The 23,989-nt window shown below is 41.1% G+C and overlaps 1 pseudogene; it reads right to left on the bottom strand.

The window, feature by feature from the left end:
* Window positions 1-6,415: 6,415 nt before the first annotated feature.
* Window positions 6,416-7,211, bottom strand: LOC125412648 (ferritin light chain 1-like; annotated as a pseudogene).
* Window positions 7,212-23,989: the final 16,778 nt, after the last annotated feature.

Below are 23,989 nucleotides of genomic sequence, written 5' to 3' on the forward strand. Positions count from 1 at the left end.
ATAACAGCCAGAAACTGGAAAGAGCTTAGCTGTTCCTAAACCAAAGAATGGATAAAGAAAACATGGTTTATTTACATAATGCAGTATTACTCAACTGTTAAGAGCAATTACATCATGCAATTTGCAGGCAAATAGATGGAATGAGAAAAATCATCCTGAGTGAGATAACCCAAACTCAGACAGACAAACAGGCTATGTACTCATTTATAAGTGGATATTAGCTGTTAAGTAAAGGATAATCATGCTATAATCCACAGACCCAAAGAAACTGAGTAACAAGGAGAGCTCAAGGGAGGACACATGAATCTCCCTGAGAATGAGAAATAGAAAAGTCTTTTGGGTGGACTGGGGGCAGGTGAGGGTAGGAACAGGAAGGGTCGGGTGGGAATTGGGGAGGGGTGGACGGAAAGAGTACTGGGAGAGAGGACTACTTTTGGGAGGCTTTGTGGAAACCTAGTGCAGTAGAAACTCCCTGGAATCTATGAGGGTGACCCTAGTGACCTCCTAGTAATGCGGGATATGAAGCCTGAAGTGGTCATCTTCTGTAACCAGGCAAGGCTTCCAGTGGTGAAAATGGGACATCAACCCAGCCCCAAAACCTCTAACCTACAATTTGTAAGGTCTGCAAGATGTGTTTGGGGAAGGGAGATGCAAAATTTGTGGGAGTGGCCAACAAATGACTGGTCCAACTTGAGGCTCACACCACTAGAGGGAACCCATGACTGACATAGCCTGGATGACCAGGAACATAGGCTCAGGAGCCCAGGGACCTAGGATAGAACTAAGCATGACTGGACACAAACTGAAATAAAAAGTCAATTAAATAATCCCTGATGATATTTGCTATATTCATAGTTTGGATCCTAGCCCAATCGTCACCAGAGAGGCTTCATCCTGCAACTGATTGGAGCAGATGCAGAGACTCACCACCAAACATTAGGTGCAGCCCAGGGAACCTTGCAGAACAGGAGGAGGAAGGATTGTAGGAGCTAGAGAGGGGCCAAGAGTACGATGAGAACATGACTCACTGAATCCACTAAGAAGGGCTCATAAGTGCTCACAGAGACTGAATTGACAATCATAGAGTCTGTATGGGTCTGAGCTTGGTCCTCTGTATATGCTACATTTGTGTAGTTTGGTGTTCTTGTGGGACTCCTAATGTGGCATGGTTGGGGAATGTCCCTGCTCACGGGAACCTATTCCTCCTTTTTGGATAACTCTTACAGTCTTAATTAGAGGGTTTGTGCCTAGTTTTATTGTAACTCATTATGCCATGTTCAGTTGATATCCCTGGGAGGTCTGCCCTTTTCTGAAGGGAAATGGAGAAGTGAATCTCAGTGAGAGAGGAGGCAGAGAAAGAACTAGAAGAAGTGGAGAATGGGAAAACTGCAGGTGGAATATAATGTATAGGAGAAGAATAAATTTTTCAAAAATGAAAGAAAGAAAATTGATAATGGAAAATGAATTTATTTACACCTAGATCAAAACAACATGATAAATGCTACTGATTTTCCTCCATCTTTTTGATATAAGTGTTATCATTTTATAGAAAAGATATGAAGTAAACCTCAGAAAATTTACATATGTCAATTTAAGCATAAAATAAGGTTTCATAATTTTGCAAAGTCACCTCTTAAGAGTCAAATTCTTCTAGCTGACACCGAGAATATTAGCCTTATTTTACTCCCAGTGTAGGATTTCTAAGGACATTTTAATTCCTTCGGGTCCATCTCTCCAATATCTGACAACCATAAGAAGGGACACAGGTGTCTACTTTTAATGTATCCATTTATCCATAGGAGCAATGGTTATAAAGGGTACACTGAGGACAGGTAGGTGTTCAGGGGTTATGTGGTCAATCAGAGATATAACCAGGTGGGAACAGGTACACACACAATCTTGTAAGGAGTCTGGGGAGACTTAGAGAAAGGGCAGAAAGGCGGGATGACAGGAGACATTATAGTCAGCATAGGAGAAGGGGATGGGGGCCAGAAAGCGAGCAAAATAAGTATAGATAACCCAGGAACAAAGCAGGAGATAGACAGAAAGTACTGCAGGCAAAAGGCCTCCAAGGCTGTGCTTTTCTCCACTGGTGTTATTTTAGCTTCTTGAGACAAATATAGATCCCATTCTTGGACTTTAGCACAGTTCTTTTTTTTTAAAGTAATTTTATTAAATTATAAAAGTTTCCATTTACGCCCCTCTTCCCAACATCCTCCCACTCCCCCCACTCCCTCTCCTCCTCCCTCTTCGTCCCTAAGGGCAGTCAGGGTTTCCTGCCCTGTGGGAAGTTCAAGTTCCTCCCCCCTCCCTCCAGGTCCAGGAAGGTGAATATCCAAACAGACTGGATCCCCAGAATCCAGTATATGCAGAGGAAACAAGTCCCAGTGTCATTGTCAATGGCTTTTCAGAAAGACTCCGGGCCAGCCACATTCAGAGAATCCGGCCACATTCAGAGAATCTGGTTGGATCACTTCCTTGTTCAGTCGCAGTCCAACTGGCCTTGGTAAACTCTCATTAGATCCGTCCCCTTGTATCAGTGGGTGATAGCATCCCTCGCAGTCCTTATTTCCTTTTTCATTTTCTTCGTCCTTCTGCTCCTCATTTGGACCTTAGGGGGCTCAGTCCGGTGCTCCAATGTGGGTCTCCGTCTGTATCGCCATCCATCGCCAGATGAAGGATCTATGATGATAAGCAAAATCTTCATCAGTATGGTTATAGGCCAAGGCCGGTTCAGGCACCCTCTCCTCTGTCCAGAGAACAATCTGGGGATCTCACCTTGGACCTGGGATCCCATATATAATCAAGTCTCCTGTAAACCCTAAAATGACTCCCTTAGTTGAACTATATTCTTCCCTGATCCCATATTCATCCTTCCTCCATCCCCCACATCCCGGTCCACCGAGCTTTCCCCATTCCTCCCCTACTCCCTTCTCTCTAACCCTCTCCCCTTCCAACAACCCTCCCACCCCCCCCCCCATGCACCCGAGGTTACCTGGGACTCTTGACTATTTCCTACCTCCTGGCGGATAGCTAAATAATCTTCATCAGGTTCCTCTTCTTATTTAGCTTCTCTAGGATCTCGAATAATAGGCTCAAAGACCTTTAATTATGGTTAGAATCCACTTATGAGTGAATACATACCGTGTTCCTCTTTTTGGGTCTGGGTTACCTCACTCAGTAAAGCGTTTTCTATTTCCATCCATTTGCATGCAAAATTCAGGATGTCATTGTTTTTTACCGCTGAGTAAAACTCTAATGTGTATATGTTCCACACCTTTTTTAACCATTCTTCTATTGAGGGGCACCTAGGTTGTTTCCAGGTTCTGGCTATTACAAATAGTGCTGCTATGAACATAGTTGAACAAATGCTTTTGTAGTATGTTAGGGAATCTCTAGGGTATATTCCCAAGAGTGGAATTGCTGGGTCCTGAGGGAGGTTGACTCCCAGTTTCCTGAGAAACCGCCACACTGATTTCCACAGTGGCTGCACAAGTTTTTAGCACAGTTCTGTGCACAAGGACTGGAACTTTGGTGGGATCTGACAGCAACTCAAAGCGGAGCAGGGTCAGGGTTAAGGCGACCTTCAATTCGTTCATGACAAACTGTTTCCCGATGCAGTTTCTGGGCCAGACAGACACAGCGATGTAGGATTTGGCCTCAGACCTGTTCTTAGTTAATCAAGCATTGGCCCATGAGCCCCATTCAGAGCCGGGCATTAGGGTCCTCCTTCATGGTTTTAGACTGACACCTGATTTTTGACAAAGTCTTTTACTCTTCCAGGACTAGTTCTGTCCCTGGTACTGCCCTCAGACACATGGTATATCAGTGGAATAGTGCCAGCACTATGGGGCACAGAGTCCTTCCACACGAGACTTTTAATGAGTTAACAGTCAGTCAATTCCTAACTAATTCCACTAACAATCCCTGGATCTCCAGCCTGGATTCTCTGGTTTGGGGCAATACGCTAGGGGGTGGGTCACATTCCTGGACATTATTATCTCTATATCAAACATATAAATGATTTCAGCATTAGTGAAAATTTAAACATCATCTTGGTGTTCCTCAAGCTGCTCCCTTAATCCTCTTTCCATTCGGGGTCAGAGTCATCCATTAGTCCTTCAAACTACCAGCATCTGTAGCCATGTATCCTCTAGGCTCCTGACATCCACCAGCTGCACCTTGTTTTGTTTTGTTTTTCAAGCGGGTTAAGATGAAATTCTTATTTCTATATAAACTTTTTTTCAAAATATTCCTTCCAGTGAAGCACTGTACCTCTAACTTAGTCGATAGAAGTTGAATTGGCATTGTAGAAGTCACAGAACTACTGAATCAGAAGAGCATCCTTTGGACCCATTCATTATGAGGTTCGATTTATTTGTGATCTACAGGATGCACCCTGGAGATCTGGTGGGTTTCCGCAGCAGCACTTTGTTGCTTGTCTCATTCAGCAGCACCATGTAGAGGGATTTTCTCAGGAACAGTCCTATTGCCACCACATTCCTCGGCTGGCCAGCCTGTTTACTAAGTCCCTTCCCTCATGCTTAATTTTTCAAACAGGGAAAAACTATATACAAATTGCCAGAATTTTTATACATGTTGAATATTTGTGAGGTCAAAAGTCAAAAATGTGTGAGATGGCTGTTACTGTGTCCAGCCTACAATAATCTGTAATCTTACACAAACATGATTTAAACAGAAGGCCCTGAAAACTCTGATTTCCAATATATTGAAATATAGGATACTACCTAACATGTCACATTACAGTATTAAATGTGTATACTTTATATGTATTTCATATGTATAAGTGAGTACTCATAAGTTCTTTTTAGTATTCAACTTGCTGAATTAATTGGAAAAAATATGTTGGGCTCTAGTGAGATTTTGGGGAAAGAAATTCTTCCATCATGTTTCTGACAATTGAAAAGAACACTTTAAAGTTGGTTCATGTGAAATTCTGAATATTTGTTATTCAAAAATCAGGGATATAAGAAAATTTACTAATTTTAACACAGATTTTTTTTCAGTGCCCACAGAGCAGTGGGTTAAATTTCTGAGGTTTGGACTGAAATGCCTTTTTTTTTTTTTTTGATACAGACACACATGTCATCTACATGCGCATGAGAACTGTTGTGTAAACAGGCCTCAGAAAGCCCTAAGCAATGAGAAATACCAAACATTGGCATATGCCAACCATGTCCACTACCCCATTCTCCTTACCTGCTTCTCCTGACAAGGGCAGTCTCTGTTGCATGATTTCAAGGACCTCACGGGTGAAAAAGTCAGGCTTGGGACAGGGTGGGTTCGGGGAAAACCCAGCAGCAGGGACACTCTCAGCTGGCTGGCAAAAAAAGCTATGAAGTTGTGGAGGGGCCCCTAGGTTCTGGCCCACTGGTAAGGTCCTGCAAAGTGGGGCGTCCGGCTGTCCAGGCTTGTGGCGCTGATTCACCTCTCAGATCGACTCAGCACTGAAGCAAGCTGTGATGCAGGGTTCCAAGGACCTTGCAGGCAAAAAGGCAGGCTTGGGGACCGGGTAGGGATGGGGGTAAAGAAAGCCCAGAAGCAGGAACACACTCTGCTGGATGGCCAGAAAAGCTTAGGGAATGGGGGACACCTTGATTCTGTTCCCCTGGGAAGGTCCCAGAGAGTGGCGCTTCCGGCTGTCCGGCCCTGTGGCCACTGACTCACCTCTCCAGTCCTCTCAGCACTGGAGCAGGGTCTTTTGCTGGGATCCAAGGACTTCGTACATGAAAAGGTGGACTTGGGAACAGGGTGGGATGGGAGAAAGAAAGCCCAGCAGCAGGAACACCCCCCGTTGGCTCTCTGGTCCCCTCAGCACTGGAGCAGGGTCTGTTGCAGGATTCCAAGAACCTCACAGACAAAAAGGCCTGAAGCCCATTTCTTTACCATCTGCCTCACATATGGTGAACACGTGCCAAAAGATAATACTGCTGTCTTTTAATATCTTTAAATCATATATATATATATATATATATATATATATATATATATATATATATTCCAATTTACATTCTGTATATTCTTTGAGGTATTTACTATTCGCTGGCTTTTCAAAAATACTAATAGGATAAGTAGCTAACACTCTTGGTAGATAATCTCTGAGGTGTACTTGTGGTATTAAGTCTTTATTATTGTCTTTTGCATGTACTTCATCCCTTATTTATCAGTTCTGATGACGTCCTCAATGGTTTCAAATCTATGTACCACTCACTTTTGTAGAGTCTGAATTTCTTAACCTTTGAATATTTCTAATGATTTTATCAAATCAGTTAATTTCTGCTTCTATTCATGTCTATACGATTCTGAGTCTTTAAGTTTTTCCATTAATGATATTTTCTCATCCTTAGAGATTATCTGGGGGCATGTTCCATCTGGTAGCTTGTCATAACTTTTTAATAGATTTTGAGGCAATTTCAATAGGATGAATTCTTTCAGATAATCTCTCAGTACCATTCTGTAAGGTTTCTTTCTTTTCTTTTCTTTTCTTTTTTTTTTTTTTTTTGGCTGTTTCAAAAGGCTTTATTTTTACTTGGTCCAAGACTTGAGAGGGGCTCCAGGGCGTTAAAAAGCTGCCTAGTGGCTTCTTGAGAGGTTCGGGTGAAGGTCCTGAGGCTGTCTGGTGCAGAGCAGAGGTGGGAGCCCCTCGGAAGGAGAGAGAGGCCCCCTAGTCATGCTTGAGAGTGAGCCACTCAAAGAAGTACTCGCCCAGAGGTGCCTGGGGCCCAGCAGCCAACCTGCGGAGGTTGGTCAGGTGGTTGCCCATCTTCTTGATGACCTTCACCTCCTCATCCAGGAAATGGTTTTTAAGGAAGTCAGAGAGATGAGGATCTGTGCAAGCAGAGCCCAGGGAATGAAGATCCAAGAGGGCCTGGTTCAAGTGCTTCTCCAAGGCCAGGGCAGCTTCCATGGCCTCCTGGGTTTTACCCCACTCATCTGGAGATGGCTTCTGCACATCCTGAAATAGTGCACCTCCGCGGTCGTTCAGAAACTTGAGGAGACTCTGGGCGCCCTCGTGCTTCTCCTAGGCCAATTCGCAGAAGTGGCCTACACCCTCCAGAGCCACGTCATCCGGATCAAAAATAGTAGCCCAGCAAGAGGTAGGTGTAGGAGGCCTGCAGGTGCAAGTTGACCAGGCAGTTCACGGCAGCCTCCACTTCGGTGGAATAATTCTGACAAACCTGGGAGGTCATGGCTGAGACACAGTCTGGAGCTACCCGCAAAGATGGTGCTGGCTGATTCTGGGAACTGAAAGCAGCAAGGAGATGGTCCCGGAAGCTGCGACTGCAGATGAGGAGCGGTGGAAGCTAACAAAGGGAGGCCCGGGGTCTGTTCTGTCCAAACATTGCTGAAGCAAGACACAGATCCACGGGATCTCTGAGGGCTGCTCTCTGTAAGGTTTCTTAACCCATTATCGTGAAGTGAACTTTTTTATGTCAAAGCATGATTACCATTCTCAATGCTATGAATCCTTTGAGCCAACTTCTCATTACTAGTCTGTAAAGTCTGCATGATTTCTAAAAGTTTCTCATTCTTGACTCTGTTATCAAACCATTTTAATGATATAATATGAATTATCAAAATAACAGCAGCTATGGCTAAGTTCCAGAATAGTCATATAACAGCCTTGAGAGTACTGTTCAGGGTAGCAGCCAGCTGTGGGTGCCAAGGGAAGCTGCAGACAGATAGGTGGGGCAGGAGAGGAAGTTAAGCCAGGGAAGACGGGAGTTGGGAGCACTCTTTTTTCTCCTGAATCCAAGTGGCTAGGTTTGGGTTTGGCTCTGAACTGTATCAGTGGCTGAAAAGCCTCAGGCAAATGGTTGTTTTCATGAGTTTGTACCCCAAACGTTGGGCACCAAATGTAGCATGATTAAGAAAAATGTTGAGACAGAAATTGGGTTCTACCTGAAGGTCAGAAAAGTAAAACATTCAGTCACTGGCTCTTACCTCTACCTCAGTCCAAAATGGTGATCCTGCCTCCAGGAATCTCAGAATGAGACTGTGTCTATGAGAGTTGTCTAATTCCATTTTATAATTCTCCTTAGGGCTTGAGTTGAAAAAGTTCACCCCTACCTCCTGGTTTCTATGGCAAACTAGTATGGCTACTGGGATTAAAGTTATGTGTCACCACTGCCTGATCTGTAAGGCTGATCAGTGCAACTGTTTTACTCTTTGACTTTCAGGCAAGCTTTATTTATTGAAACACAAATGAAATATCACTACACTTGAGCCCAACTAGCAGCCCTAATTCTTAATCCAAATATGAAACAGGATTTTCTACTATCTTGCTGCACTGATGGTTTTACATTTATACATGCACAGAACACACAGACACGCATACACACACAGAGATATGTATATGTATAGACTCAATTCTTGGAAAATTCTTGACAAAGAAACCTTTGAATATGGTATTCTGACTTTATCTCTCAAATTCTATTCACTGGGATGTACCCAATAAATAAAGAATCAGACAGAGGCTAGGGAGATGTGTTTCTTTCCTGGGTCAAAGCAGATGAAGGAGATCAAGGAGCCACATGTCATATATGGTCTAGTCCCTGAGAAGCACTCAGGTTGATGGGAGAGATGAACTGATGATCAGATACTAGATCGACCCTTGCAACATCAGGAGATCACCCTTTGTCTCACACCTCATTCTGTCAAAATCCTACTTCTCCCAGGTGCTACTTTGGTGATGATCTGTAACCCCTTTTTGAAAGATTTTTGACTCACCTGAAAAACCAGACTAAAACAACTGGGGGACCATTTTGGGGACTAAATTTTCTTTGCATTTTTAATTGCTTTTATTGAACTATACACTTTTTTCCACTCCACTGTCTTCCTCCCCTCTTTCCCTCTATACTCCCCCGTGACCCTCATGCTCACAATTTACTCAGGAGAATCATTTTTTTCTTCCTTTCTATGTAGAACCACATATGTCTCTCTTATGGTCCTCTTTGTTGTCTAGGTTCTGTCTGGTTGACCTCTCCATTGGTGAGAGTAGAGTGATGAATTTTTTATTAGTGTGTAGGGTTTGATATGCAATTTAAGTTTTAGTAATGTTTCTTTTACATATGTGGGTACTCTTGTGTTAGGGACATAGATGTTCTGACTACATCCTGATGGATTGTTCCTGTTTTAAGTATAAAGTGTCCTTCTCCATTTCTTCAGCTTGATTTTAGTTTGAAATATATTTTGTTGGATATTACTATAACTATACCCGCTTGTTTCTTAGGTCCATTTGATTGGAAAATCTTTCCCAACCCTTTACTCTGAGGTAGTATCTGTCTCTGAGGTTGAGGTGTGTTCCTTCTATACATCAGAAGGCTGAATCCTTCTTTTGTATCTGTTTCTTTTTATAGGTGAGTTGAGTCCATTGATATTAATAGATATTAATGACCAATGGTTGTTAATTTCTGTTAATTTTTGGTAGTAGTATTTGTGTGTTTCCATTCTTTGGGTTTTTCTGGTGGGGAGTTATCTGTTGCCTGTGTTTTTGTGGGTGCAGTTAGCTTCTTTGGGTTGTGGTTTTCCTTTTACTACTTTCTGTATGGATGGGTTTGTGGATACATAGTATTTAAATCTATTTTTGTCATGGAATATTTTGTTTTCTCCATCAATGATGATTGAAAGCTTTTCTGGGAATAGTAGTCTGGGTTTGTATTCGTGGTCTCTTAGTGTTTGCAGCACATCTGCCCAGGACCTTCTGGCTTTCATGGTTTCCATTGAGAAGTTAGGTGTAATTCTGATAGGTCTACCTTTATACGTTATTTGACCTTTTTCCTTTGAAGCTCTTAATATTCTTTCTTTATTCTGTATTTTGCATTTTGATTATTATGTGGTGAGGGGGACTTGTTTTTTGATCCAATCTATTTGGAGGTCTGTACCTCGTAGCCTTGTACCTTCGTAGGGATATCCTTCTTTAGGTTGGGAACGTTTTCTTCTATGATTATGCTGAATATATTTTCTGTGCCTTTGAGCTGAAATTCTTCTTTTTCTACCCCTATTATTCTTTCTTTCTTCCTTTCTTTCTTTTTTTATTTAGATCTTCTTTTAAGAAAATACCAATCCAACTTCCCACCCCCTACCCTACTCCCATATACCCATTCCTTCCACACACTCTCCCACTCTAACCCCATCCAGTTCTCAGATAGTGTAACATATTTTGCTTTGGGGAAAGTTCAAGGCCCTCCTTACTATATCTAGGCTGAGTAAGGAATCCATCCAAAGGGAATAGATTCCCAAAAAAGCCAGTACATGCAGTTGAAATAAATCCTGGTGCCATTGCCTGTGGCTCTTCACTCTGCCACAGCCATGCAACTGTCAACCACATTCAGAGGGACTAGTTTGGTCCTTTGCTTGTTCCTTTCCAGTCCGGTTGGAGTTGGTGAGCTCCCATTAGTTCAGGTAGACTGTTTCAGTGGGTGTACCCAGAGATGAGAACAAAGAAAGAAATATTTTGATTGAGGACGCCATTATAGGGTTGGCAGAAACCTGACTCTAGAGAAATCCCCAGGAATTCACAAGGATTACCCCAGCTAAGACCCTATGCAATGGAGTAGAGGAGGCCGGATCTTGATTTACCCTATACTCAGGCTGATGAATATCTTAAATATCACCATAAAATCTTCATCTAGCAACTGATGAAAACAGAGGCAGAGACCCACATCAGAGCACTGGACTGAGCTCCCAAACTCCAGTTGGAGAGTGGGAGAAATGATATGAGCAAAGAGGTCAATAACCCTATTATTCTTAGGTTTGTTTTTTATAGTGTCCCAGATTTCCTGGATGTTTTATGTTAAGAATTTTTTGGAATTAATGTTTTCTTTGGCTAAATGAGTCTATTTCCTCTAGAGTATCTTCAACAGCTGAAAGTCTTTCTTCTGTCTCTTGTATTCTGTTGGTTATACTTCTCTTTGCAGTTCCTGTTCATTTACCCAGATTTTCCATATTCAGAATTTCCTCGGTTTGTGTTTTCTTTATTACCTCTATTTCAGTCTTTTGTCAGGGTCCATGGACCCTGACATAGAAAACTATTTTCCCTCACTGGATTGGCACTCACTGGAGGCACAAGGAATAACCAGACACAGCTTACAGGGTCATCACGAAAGGGCATCTCAAGCTTGTTCCCATCCTCAAGATCTACCCGGGTTTATTATCTCAAAACATCTCTTAATCCCCCAACTGAGGTGGGATACCTCATTAATAGTCTCTTTCCAGGAATGCAAGGCTAGGAACAGCACCTGCAATTAAGTCATCAGCCTCAGCAAACACCTAGGTGATCTACATTTATAACAAAAGAGAAGGAGTAGCACATCCTGGCTATTGTTGAGGGTAGTGATAGGCTGTCTGCAGGCCTATGGCTTAAGAACATGGCTGCCACACCAATATAGAAATATGGGCCTACAGTCTTCAAATCTTGAGCTGTTTGCTTCACCTGTTTGATTGTTTTTTCTTGGGTTTCTTTGAGGGATTTTTTAATTTCTTCCAATTTTTTGTTTGTATTTTCCTACATTTCTTTAAGGGAGTTTTTCATTTCCTGTTTAAAGGTCTCCATCATTTTCACAAAATTATGTTTAAAGTCATTTTCTTCTGCTTCTTCTGGATTAGGATAATCAAATCTTCCTGCTGTGTTACCACTGGGATTTGGAGCTACCATGTTGCTTTTTAGGTTGTTGAATGAATTCTTGCATTGGTGCCTAACCATCTCTCTCTTCAGATGAGGCCAGCAGTATCTTTGCACCTTGGTCCAGTCCTTGCAGTGGCTGTCTGAATATTTGGAAATTTTTCATGGTCTGCTCTGTATTGTCAATGCCTGTGTCTTTGCAAGCCTCTGAGGCCTTGGTCTTCTCTCCTGGTTTGCTCCCTTGGTCCTTTCTCTTGGTCACATCAGTGTTGTAGCAAGCTCTTGGTCCCCTTAGTATTGTAGTAAGCTCTCAGTCCCTTCAGTATTGTAGCAAGCTCTTAAGTTCTTTCAGTATTGGATAAAGCTCTGTTTCAGAGTTTGACCGAGGTTGCTCTTGAGTCCCTTCACTCTTAAGTACCCTCAGTATTGAAGCAGGCTGTGTTTCAGAGCTCTGCCAAGGGTGCAGGAGGACAGGCAAGTTTGGGGGCAGGATGGGACTAGTAGCATGAAAGGTCAGGTGAATGGATTTAGGAGAAGCCTACCTGCAAAAAAGTCTCCTGCTGGCTGGCTAGAAAACCCAAGAGAGTTGGCGAAGGGCCCTGGATTTTGTCCCACTATGGAGGTCTTAGAGAGTGGAATGTCCCACCACATGGCTGTTCATACCTCTTAAGTCCCCTCAGTATTAGTGCAAGCTTTGTTTTCTACATGCTTCTCTATTAGGTTCAGGAGTTGGTTGTTTTATGTCTTTGGTACCATAGATTTTCCTAGCTTTCCTTTATCTATGACCTTCATGAAATTTATTATTTCATACAATCGAGTTTGTCTTTATTTCTTCTCTGTGTATAATATTTTCAAGTATCTTTCATATGCTAGTTTGGTGGTTGTGAACTGGCTTAGCTGATTCTTTTCATTCTTCTTTTTTTTCTTTTCATTTCTGTCTTTCTACTCCAGGTCATGAGGTCATGAATTTTATTCATCTGCTTGTTCTTTCAGTAATTGGTCATATTTTACCAGATATCATCACCTAGCATTTACCTATTTCAGTAACTTTGAGTTCAATATTTGAGGAGGAGGAATTTTGTTGTCTTGCTTTTTCATGTTTTTAGCATCTCTTTGCTGTGAGTTGCACATCTGCCAGTTTGAAGCTTCTCAAGAGCTGTGAAAATGTGGTAAACAACTCCATATAGCATTGGAAGCAGGTGAGGTGGTTTGAGAGTTTTGGTGGAATGTAGATGTCTGCCAGGTCCTTTTGGTGTGCGGTGTCAGATAACTTCAGGTTTTATCTGCCCAGGGTTTCTTTGTGGCAGAAATGACCTGTATATTGGTGAGAGTGGGGTGTTGAAACCACCCACTGTTACTGTGTTGGAGCCAATCTTTGGTATTAGATCTGTTAATAAATTTTGGTGCCTCAGGATTTGGTGCATATATGTTTAGTAGATTAAAATTTATCTTAACTTCCTTTTGACTTTCTTATTTTAAAGTTGGAAAGAAGAAGTGAATCACCTCCAATCATCCATTTTTCTGATGATTCCCTGATTTTAAAAAAATATTTATTTAATGTGCGTGGGCATTTTGATTCCATGTGTGTCTGCAAAAGGCCCTCTTGTCACAGAGTGCTCCATAATTATGCCTCCCTCAATTTTCACTCCCAGTCTTGGGGGCCTAAGAATGTTATCCCTCTATCTACCTTGGCCCTGCAGAAAAAGGCATGTTGGTAAAGGGTTAGCATCCTCCCACATTCTCAGGAGAAAATCACAACGGGTCAAAGACATATGAAAAAGGACTTTCTTAAATCCCATTCACAGATGTGGAATTTCCCTCTATGCGCTATGAAGGTGTTTTATTGTCATTGGCTGTTAAAAAAGGAAAATTCAAAGCACTAAATGCCTACATAAAGGAGTTGGAAAAATTACACATTAGTGAGTTAACAGAACACCTAAAAACTATAGAACAAAAAGAAACAAACTTGCCTAGGGGAACTAGATGACAGGAAATCAAATTGAGAGCTGAAATCAACAAAATAGAAACAAAGAAAACAATACAAAGAATCAATGGGCAAGGAGTTGATTCTTTGAGAAAATCAACAAATTTGACAAACCTTTATCCAAACTAACCAAAAGGCAGAGAGAGTATATCCACATTAACGAAATCAGAAATGAAAAGGGGGACATGAGAACAGACATGGAGGAAATTCAGGGAAACATTAGACCATAGTTTAAAAACCTGTACCCCACAAAATTGGAAAACTTAAAGGAAATGGACAATTTTCTGGATGAATAACACTTACTCAAATTTAATCAAGATGAGATAAGCAAATTAAATAGACCTACAACTGTTAAGAAGTAGAAATATTCAACAGAAGTCTCCTTAAAATAAGCCCAGGGCCAGATGGTTTCAGCTCAGAATTCTTTAAGATTTTCAAGGAAGATCTAATATCAATATTCCTCAAATTTCTCCACACAATAGAAACAAAAGAAATATTCCCACACTATTTTTATGAGGTTATAGTTACCCTGATACCCAAACCACATGAAGACATTACTGAGAAAGAGAATTACAGATCAATTTCCCCCATGTATCAAATTCAAGAACACATTAAAAAAATCATCCAGTGAAAAATCAAGTCGGCTTCATCCCAGAAATGCAGGGGTGGTTCAACGCATTGCACAGGGGGCCACTCTCTAAATATAACCCCAGTAGCACAGACACTGAGGGAAACAATCAACAAACTATGTTAAAGTTAAAACCTCCCTTTTTATTTAGAGAGAAAAGGGGTGATGATGTGGGATCCCCTATGATTGCTGTGAATATGTTTTATTACCATTGGTTATTACAGAAGCTGTTTCAGGGAATGGCTTAGTAGAAAGTCAGGCAGAAAATCTGAAGAGAGATACAGAGAGAAGCAAGATGTGAGCTACCTCACTGAGAAAGGTACCAAGCCATATGGCTAACATAGATAAGAATAATGGGTTAATATAAGCTACAAGAGTTAATAAGTAGCCTGAGCTAATGGACCAATCAGTTTTATAACTTATAGAGATCTCTGTGTGATTTTCTTTGGGACTTGCCAGCTGTGGAGAACTGGGCAGGACATAAACCCCAACAAGCTAGCCCTTCATGTTATATCTGCCCTCCAAGCCCAGAGATGCAGTACTTCTGGGTCAGGCCACACTGCACTGCTCCTGGGGAAGACACAGATGTTCATAGAGATCAGGCTGCCTGTGAGCAGAAGAGGCTGATGCCAAGGGATCATGAGGCAGCCAAGGTCACCTTCACATTAGGCCTGAACCCCCTGATGTCCTTCTATCTGGGACACTAGCTTCTGTCTGTGCACTGACAGTGATACTGAGGTCTTGGTCATATTCAAAGTATTTTAATCATCATAAGCAACAGCTCCAGTAGCCAGGTACTGAGAACAGTGTCTAACACAGACATCTGTGGAATGGAAACAAGAACAGTAAACCCAAGCCACCATGAAGTCAGCTAGGCAGCAGCTATTTATTGTAGCCTTTGACTGTCAATTGACTAGCTCTCAGGATGTTACTATGCTGTTAATAATAAGAGATACCATTTATTAGGTGTCTACTACATGTCAGGTTCAGGTCTGACCATTTTTATGAAGCCACAACACAGAGTGGATGTAGTAAGGTAGGCCCTCTTGTTTATCCTAGCCACCTGGCTAGCTTAGCACAAAAATAACTACACAGAAAATGCATAAATTAAATTAATGCTCTAGCCTCTTATTGCCTAACTCTCTTGATTTAACCAATTTCTATTAATTTATATATTGCCACATGTCAGTGGCTTATAGGAAAAAATTTAGTATGTCTGACTCTGGAGGCTCCATGGTGTTCCTCTCTGACTTTGCTTTCTTCCTCCCAGAAATCGGTTCCATCTTCCCTGCCTACATACACTCTTCCCTATCAAGTCAAAGCAGTTTCTTTATTCATTAACCAATGAAAGCAACATATTAATAGAAGAGCCCCCCACACCATTTCCCCTTTTTTGTTTAAACAAAAGATAGGTTTTAACATAGTAAATTACATATAACAAACCAGTTATCAAAGAAAAATTACAGTAAAATATTTATATCTATTTTATTTTTTATTGTAACTAAGGAAAACTATATCATTTTTATCTATTCTTCAACTCCATCAAAGACTCCAGAAGGATATAATATTACATAAGTAAACAGGAAGTGCATTATAAGGAACCTCCAAAACTCTAGAATTGACAGAGACATCTTGCTGCCTGCACAGTCACCCAAAGTTCTTCTGTACCATTGGGGCATCCATCTTCACCCTACAGGCCCATAATATCTAGCAGACTTTTCCATGAAGCAGGAAATTTCAAAGACTATTCAGTCACTTTCTTCTGTGTCCTACAGAATGTCTCACAGACCCTTTTATGAAGCAGGAACCCCAAAGAATCATCTCACCTTTAGGCAAGTTCAGCAGTCCTCTTTCTGCAGGTTCTTTGTGTCCAGTTTATGTATTAGTCCAGGCAAGAGCAGGTTTTTTCCCAAATGACTAACCAACTCCATAAGGAGCCTCTTCAATGCCCATCTTCCTCTTGAAGTAGTTGCTGCTGCCAGGAGCAGATGTGCCTCACCATCATGAAAAATCCTAAGTTATTAAGACATTTTAAATGCCATATTCTGAAGGTCTCTGAAAGATTTGAAGAATACCTATCTAACTGAAATATATCTCTATACATCTAAAAAGTCTATCTAACATGACTATGACAACAAGCTTGACTATTAAAAATGACTATCTATTAACCTATATTTGTTAATTATACATGACATTTTTTAAATGAGCTACATAATCACAATACTTTAATTAAGAGCAGAAATATACATTTAACAAAATTGACCTTAAATTTGTATCAATAAAGCAAGATCCATACCATTGCAAATCTCTATAGTATATCCCCCTTTAAATATAAAAGAACAATTATAAACAATATTTGAAAATATGGGCAGAGTTTTGTCCATATTGCTTCCTGCTGTTTGTGGGCACTGTTAATCAGGTCTTTCATGGTCTATCCTATGTGGTAGGTTCATCTCAGTCAGCAGTTGGGTGAAGTAATTTTTTGAGTGTGTTCACAGCAACATTTTGGGAGGCCATGGTCTATCAAACCATATTTGTCTGGAAGTAGTCCACAGATTCTCATCTTCATGGAAACAAAAGAAAAACCTCTTTTCCAAAGCAACATATCCTTAGACTCAAATTTTGGAATCAAGATACCTTTATAATATACATGTTGGTGTAGCTTAGCAGCCTATACAAAGAAATGTCTGTCTGTATTTAGCTCCTTCACAGTGAAAAATTCAAAGAAAACACAATAATATAAAGAATCCAGACTCTCTGTGAATTTTCCATCTTTACATGGCTTATTTTTCTTTAATCCTTTTAAACCATGACTGTCTGTACTCTTTCTCCTTAAAAGCTTTACGTTTTTAAAAAAAAACAAAAACATTAACTTTATTTTATGACTAGGTATACTCTTTTTCTTCTCCCAAGCCTACGTACATATATACAACACAGTGACCCATTTAAAGGTCATTTATGTCTGAATCTGTTGTATTGTGAATCTATAGATCTTTACTGTCCAGGAACACTTCTTACAATGCTAAGTGCTTCTTAAAAACTTAATTTACGCCATTAGTAGGAGTAATGTGTTAACACCTGTTTGCCTACCCAGTCTAAAATTTAATCTGTGCTGTTACTATGATAAATATGGTAGTTCCTGCTCAGCCCCACTTCCAGACACACAGGGAGTCCACGTTGCCATCAAGCAAGCCATCACACTTTACTCACAAACCCCATCCAAATGCTCTGTATCCTGCAAGAGCCTGAGATCACATGAGCAACATAGCCCAGAAATCTGGCATTTTAAAATTGTGTGACATTTTTTCTTTTGCTATGACTGAGTCAGAAAAATCTCTCTTAAAGGAGCTGTGGCATGCCACCAGCAAACAGCAAAAAGCTGTGTTAAACTCTGTATTTTTGTGTCTAAAATTTCTCAGGTTTTACATGGATATAGTCAACCACTTTGGAGTGTCAGTTGTAGCAAGGAGGGTCTTCTTGTTCATCCTGGACACCTGGCTACCTTAGCCCTAAAATAACCACACAGAAATTGTATTAACTAAATAACTGCTTGGCATATTAGCTCTAGCCTCTTATTGACTAACTCTTACAATTTGGTTTAACCCATTTCTATTAATCTATATATCACCACGTGGCAGTGGCTTACTGGGAAAGATTCAATATATCTGACTCTGCCAGCTCCATGGCGTTCCTCTCTGACAACAAATTCTGCAAAGATGTAGAGAAAAGGATCAAATACATGGTCAACCATGCTGCAGTGAATGGCCACGTACCAGGAGTACATGGGCAGCACAAATTGAACTTGATAGGTTTGGGGTGGGAGAAGAAGACACAGAGAGGAATATTAGGGAAGTGGGGCCCAGAACTGGGAGGAATTGGGAGAGGGGATGAATATGATCAAATTACATTGCATAAAATTCTCAAAGATTCATAAATAATTTTTAAAGAAAAAAGACACAACTGTAACTGAGAGTCAAGTTCAAACTCCCAAAATAATTCATTTATTGTCTCATTTTAGGGGTTAAAAAAATAGGTTCTGGAGCAAAAGAGGGAACAGGTGACCATCTAAGAGTCCAAGATAAGAGGGGAAGAGCACCATGTAGATACCGAGAGTAGTCATGAAACTCTGATAAAGTCCAGTGAGATGGGAGTGTAAATTGTTGCATTCCCCTTTGCTCTAGTTTTTGATAGAGCATGGGATTTAGGAGAGAAAGGACCTTTGGTCCTGTAGGTTGAGAAATACATCCCTTGTTATTACAAAAGACAGAGGAGAAAACACTTGGGAGCATGTCAGGAGCTTCTGGGGAGGGAGTCTTGTAGTCCAATAGGGAAGGTGACCTTAACATAGATTCTCAGTGATTGATTTCCTTTTTACAGTAACATGTTGCCTATCTGTTATCAGTTTCTCATCACTAAAATAAGGACAAGGGTAAACTAACCATACTTACTCAACATCTGATAAACAAGACTGAGGTCTTTTAAACCAAAGTTAGTATCTCTTTTTCTTGTTATGTGTGCAGTCCCTACCACCCTGTCTGGCACACATTTAAGAGTTCAGGGGAAAGTCAACAGCAAAACAGCAAAACATCTGACTAGATGTATTTGCCATGCTCTAAACAAGGCCAAAGCCAAGTAAATGAAGCTCTATTCCACTGGCTGGGGCATGAAGGTAGAAACAAACACCGCACAGAGCCCAGAGACCCAAGCTGTCCTAGTAAAGGAGGACACAATATCTACTGTTACAGTTCCTCACATGAGATCAAACCTAAGCTTCATGCCAAAGTGAATGCATGGAGCAGTTCCTGTCCAACACACAAGCATCTCAAACACTTGCTCTTAGAGATGCCAGAGCCCAGTTGGCAGTGCTCTCAGATAATCTCACACTACAGCATTAACTCAGGCACAGACATCACTCAGGTTTCTCCTGCTAGACACCATCTTGAGCTCCACCCTTTCTCCAAATCCACACAATGTAGTGAATCATCACCAATCAACTTCCTCAATTTCCACAAAGCAGCCTGCCCTACCAAGGCCATAGGAAACTGCTTAGAGGCCCTTTCCTCCCACCAGAAGCCCTAGGAGTACCTGGGCAGCCAGCCCTGATCAATTCAGTGAGTAAAGTCCCCATGAAGAAACAGTGTGCAGCCAATGAACATTAACTGATCTCCTAGCTGAGCCTGCTATTATACCTTAGCTCCTGCATGGTCCTCAGACAATTGTGGGGAGCGGAAAAAGCCCCGATTAGATAAAGCCTTGAGTGAATGTGTGTTGTTGACACGGGCATGGCCATGTCAAGGAGCCTAGCCTCAAACCTGTAAGAAAATGGCAAAGCCTCACTTTCCTGAGGTGAATCTCAGAGGAACAGCAAAGCCTCCTCTGGTCAGTGTACAGACATTGGTAGCGTGTGCAGAAAGCATCCACCATGTCTGTCTCCCCTGGAGAGCATGAAGAAAGTTCACCTAAAGAATCTTTACCATGATTAATTAAGCCTGCCCCCCCTTGATTGAGTTGTGTGAAAAACCCTGCCTCTCTGTTCAACCATATATACAAACACACTAAGCTAGTGAATGGGGAACTTCAGCTTTTCCACCAGAGACCCCATTCCACTGAATCCTAGCTATATCTGTGTGTCTGTGTCTCTGTATATGTGTTTGTCATTTCTTCATTCTCTCAACTCTCAAGTCAGGTCTGTCCCTGGAGCCGTGCAGGGACAGCAGAGACATTGAGGCCTACCACATTCCTGCGGCCAGGCTTGCTGTGTTGTCTGATCAGAACTTACAGAGATTGGACAAGGTAATGCAAACCTTGATTGCCAGCACTCGGGAGGCACAGACAAGTTGATCTTCATGAGACCAGCCTGGTCTACAAAGAGAGCTCCAGAATGTCAAGGACTACGCAAAGAAACCCTGCTGTACACAGCCCCAGCACTACTATGCACTACTATGCACCCAGTGATGTGCCTTTGTAATCTTTCAGCAGTCTCGTTCCTTGAGGCTCTCAGAAACTGGCTAGCATCCTCCTTTCCAGTGCTGTGTCATTCATGCCTTGCTTCCCTGGGTTCATCAAATCTGCCCTACCTGGTGTAAACAATGGAAACTAAAGTGTGACTCACCCACCCTGAGTCACAAAAGCATGCATTGTCCTCGCAGCTATGGAGAGGCGAACTTCCTAAGGGGACCTGTCAGGAAAAACACACACACACACACACACACAGCAATTAGAATGAAGAAACAACTAACATAATAAAGAATATCTTTCCAGTAAGTGTTACAAAAGAAATTAATGGAATGAATGTCTTAAGAAAAAACATAAAATGATGATTCTAAGGAAACTTGAAAAGATGTGGAAAAAATACAGACTTTATTAAAAACAAACAAAAAATCTTTCAATTGAGAAAGTATAAAAAGAAATAAATATGCTCAATCATACTACAAAGATATATGTTCAACTACGTTCATAGCAGCATTATTTTTAATAGCCAGAACCTGGAAACAACCTAGATGCCCCTCAACTGAAAATGGATAAAGAAAATGTGTCACATTTACACATTAGAGTACTACTCAGTGGTTAAAAAACAAAACAAAACAAAATACAATGACATCTTGAATTTTGAATGCAAATGGATGAAACTAGAAAACACCATCCAGAGAAGGTAACCCAGATGCAAAAATATTGTATGTACTCACTCATAAGTGGATATTAGCTATAAGCAAAGGATACTGAACCTATAGTTCATGATCCTAGATAAACTAAGTAACAAAGTGAGCCCTAAAAAAAAACCCTGGTAGATCAACCTAATGCAGTGAATGGCCACACACCAGGAATACATGGGCAGCACAAATTGGACTTGACAGGTTTGGGGTGGGAGTAGTAGACACAGAGAGGAGTATTAGAGAAGTGGGGCACAGATCTGGGAGGAATTGAGAGAGGGGATGAATATGATCAAATTATATTGTATAAAATTCTCATGTGGCACATATACATGTTAGAGTTCTACTCAGTGGTAAAAAACAATGACATCTTGAATTTTGCATGCAAATGGATGGAAATAGAAAACACTTTACTGAGTGAGATAACCCAGACCCAAAAAGATGAATATGGTATGTACTCACTCACTATTGGATTCTAGCCTGAAATAAAGGACACTGAGCATACAGTTTGGGATCCTAGAGAAGCTAAATAATAAGGTGAACCCAAAGAAAAACATATAGATCTTCCTGGATATTGGAAGTAAATAAGATTGCCCAATAAAACTTGGGAGCATGGTGGTGATTGGGGTGGGGGGGAGGGGAGAGGGCATGAGAGAAGGGATAAGGGGAGGATTGGGGAGAGCTTGGAAGAGTGGGATGGTTGAGATGGAGGAAGGGTGGATATGGGAGCAGGGAAGAAGATATCTTAATTAAGGGAACCATTTTAGGTTTGGCAAGAGACTTGGTTCTAGAGGGGTTCCCAGGTGTCCAAGGGGATGTCCCCAGCTAGGTCCATGGGCAGCAGAAGAGAGGGTGCCTGAACTGGCCTTGTCCCATATCCACACTGATGAATATCTTAAATATCACCATAGAACCATCATCAGGCAAAGGACGGAGATAGAGACAGAGACCCACATTGGAGCACTGAACTGAGGTTTCAAGGTCCAGATGAAGAGAAGAAGGAGGGAGATGAGCAAGGAAGTCAGGACCAGGACCGTGAGGGGTCTGTCCACCCACTGAGACAGTGTGACTAATCTAATGGGAGCTCACCAAGGTGAGCTGGACTGAGACTAAATGAGTATGTGACCAAACTGGACTCTCTGAATGTGACTGACAATGGGGGCTGACTGAGAAGCCTATAATAATGGCACTGGGATATGATTCTACTGCATGTACTGGCTTTTTGGGAGCCTAGACAGTTTGGATGCACACATTCCTAGACCTGGATGGAGGGGGAAGGGCCTTAGATTTCCCACAGGGCAGGGTACTCTGACTTTTGTTAGGACTGGAGAGGGAGAGGAGGGGTAGTGGGGGAAGGGAAGTGAGAGGAGGTGAAAATTTTTAATAAATAAATAAAAAAGAAAGAAAAAAGACGCAACTGTAACTGAGAGTCCAGTTCAAACTCCCAAAATCTTTCATCTATTGACTCATTTTAGGGTCAAAAAAGAGGTTCTGAGGCAAAAGAGGCAAAAGGTTACCATGCAAGAGCCCAAAGTCAGAGGGGAAGAGCATCATGTAGATATCAAGAGTAGTCATGAAACTCCGATAAAGTCCAGTGAGATGGGAGTATAAATTGTTGCATTCCCCTTTGCTCTAGTTTTTGATAGAGCATGGGATTTAGGAGAGAAAGAAAGGACCTTTGGTCCTGTGGGTTGAGAAATACATCCCTTGTTATTACAAAAGGCAGAGGAGAAAACACTTGGGAGCATGTCAGGAGCTTCTGGGGAGGGAGTCTTGTAGTCCAATATGGAAGGTGACTGCACCATAGACTCTCAGTGATTTGTTTTCTTTTTACAGTAACATGTTGCCTATCTGTTATCAGTTTCCCACACTAAAATAAGGAGAAGGATAAGTTAACCACAGTTACTGAACATCTGATAAACAATGCTGATTTATGCCAAGATTGGTGTCTATTTTTCTTATTATGTGTGCACTCCCTACCACCCTGCCTGGCACACAGATAAGTGTTCATGTGAAAGTCATCAGCAAAACAGCTGACTATCTGGATCTGCCGTGTTTCCCTCTATAACATGGATTTTAGTTTGAAGTCTATTTTGTTAGCTATTAGGATAGCTACACCAGCTTGTTCAAAAGGAGATCAAGGGAATACAAATTAGAAAGAAAGAAGTCAAACTTTTGCTATTTACAGATGATATGATAGCACACATAAGTGATCCCAAAAACTCTACCAAAGAACTCCTACATCTGATAAATACCTTCAGTAATGTAGTAGGGTACAAGATCAACTCAAAAAATAAATAGCCCTCCTATATACAAATGATAAAGATGCTGAGAAAGAAATCAGAGAAATATCACACTTCATAATAGCCACAAATAACATAAAACATTTTGTTGTAACACTAACCAAAGAAGTGAGAGACCTATTCAAGAGGAACATTGTCTTTGAAGAAAGAAATTGAGGAATATACCAGAAAATGAAAAGATCTCCCATGCTCTTGGATAGGTAGAATCATAATAAAAATGACAATCCTACCAAAAGCCATCTATAGATTCAATGCAATTTCCATCAAAATTCAAGTACAACTTTTCACAGACCTTGTAAAACAATACTCAGCTCTGAATGAAAAAACAAAAACCCAGGATAGCCAAAACAATCCTGTACAATAAAGGGACTTCCAGGGCCATCACCATTTCTGACATCAAGTTCTATTACAGAGCTACAGTAATGAAGACAGCTTAGTATTGGCATAAAAACAGACAGGTTGATCAATGGATTCGAATTGTATACCCAGATATTAACTTACACCTGATTTTTGACAAAGAAGTTAAAAATTTGCAATGGAAAAAGGAAAGCATCTTCAACAAATGGTGCTGGCATAACTAGATGTCAACACATAGAAGAATACAAAGAATTTCACATCTATCTCCATGCACATAACTCAAGTCAAATTGGTTAATGGATTAAGACTTCAAAATAAATGCAATAACACTGAATATGACATAAGAGAAAGTATGAAGTAGCCTCAATGCATGGCACAAGAGACCACTTCCTAAATATAACCCCAGTAACACAGACACAGAGC

The sequence above is a fragment of the Myodes glareolus genome, chromosome 3 (assembly GCF_982192425.1).
Source record: "Myodes glareolus chromosome 3, mMyoGla1.1, whole genome shotgun sequence".
In the NCBI taxonomy this organism is placed as follows: Eukaryota; Metazoa; Chordata; class Mammalia; order Rodentia; family Cricetidae; genus Myodes; species Myodes glareolus.